Raw genomic sequence first — 1,322 nt, 5'->3', positions numbered from 1 at the left:
GGGGGCGGGGGCCGGCCGAGACTCAGCTACTGCCGGGGCAAACCACCGCACCCGGCCGCGGGGGACGATGGTGCTTACCACCGAGCTCGAGGGGGTGGGGAAGAATGGATCCTACCAATTAACTCGAAGAGGGGGTTGGCACCTCGTCTAGACCGAACTCTGCGGATTGTGGATGCTACCACTGACCTAGGAATGGGGAGGAAGGAACCTACCACCTCTCTCAGAGGGGGAAATGGAACCTACCTCTAGACTGAGCTGAGGGGGAGGATGGAACATATCACCAAGCCCACCTGTGGGGAGGGGAACAGGCTAACTCCCTCCAGAATCAGGTCTTGAGAGCGAGAGATCAGACTTGCACAGTCCACTGTGGACCTGCATGCCAGACAGAACAACCAGGGCTGATGGCATCACAGCAGGCATTACAGTGACATTCCCAGGTCTGGCTCACTCAATCCTGCAAATCCATGAATCTCTGGGGTAGCCCCACAGGCAGTGCCAGGTAGGGTTAAGGTGTGAACCCTTTTGCACATCAAAGGAGAGCATGGTGTGCTTGGGTATCTTTGTTCATCTGGGAGACATGGTGGAAGAGCATGCAATGCTGCTTTCAAATGTAGTGAGTGATTGAAGGAAGGTGGGTGGAATGCCATCAGGTCTAGCAGAGGGGGAAAGGGGATTATAAAGTCATAGAGTTCAGGGAGGTGAGTTGGTAAAGAACCTGCCATCACACCCATATTGGAGGGATGGGAACTACAATAGAACTCATAAAGGAGAATGGAATCTGTCTTCTGCATGAGGAACCTTACCTTTGACATTCTCTAACTTTTAGGTGCTAGACTTTGCAGACTTACCATTCTTTTAACATAGCTTTTTATATAATTTACATGTTTATATTGATCAATCACACTCAAAACTGAGTGTATCAAGTACTACTAGCTCCTCACTGATCCCAGAAACAGAACTTAAAATGTATCTCCTAACTATCTTTTTAATTCACACATTCGTCAGTGGCATGCCAGGAAGGGAGAAGGAACTGTCAGTAGTTGGCTATTTGTCCTGAAATGTAGGTTGTGGAGGAGATGTGCCTGAGTCTCTTATTTTATCTGGGTTGTAGGGGGAACCACCAGAGGGACAGATTTTCCTGTAGAAGAAAGATGTCTGATATGGGACTCCCAATATGAATAATGAATGCCTCATTGGGTATTGGAGGTATTTCATGTATTCACAGGAAAGACTTGGAGACCCATAAACTCTTCCTGCTGCTCTTCCTGCTACTCACAATGCAGATTCTCCTACCAAATGAATCCTCTGTTCCCTAGCCAGTG

The sequence above is a fragment of the Gopherus evgoodei genome, chromosome 4, assembly GCF_007399415.2.
Source record: "Gopherus evgoodei ecotype Sinaloan lineage chromosome 4, rGopEvg1_v1.p, whole genome shotgun sequence".
Lineage (NCBI taxonomy): Eukaryota > Metazoa > Chordata > Testudines > Testudinidae > Gopherus > Gopherus evgoodei.
The sequence above is the reverse complement of the archived record's forward strand: the minus strand, read 5'-3'. Positions refer to the sequence as shown.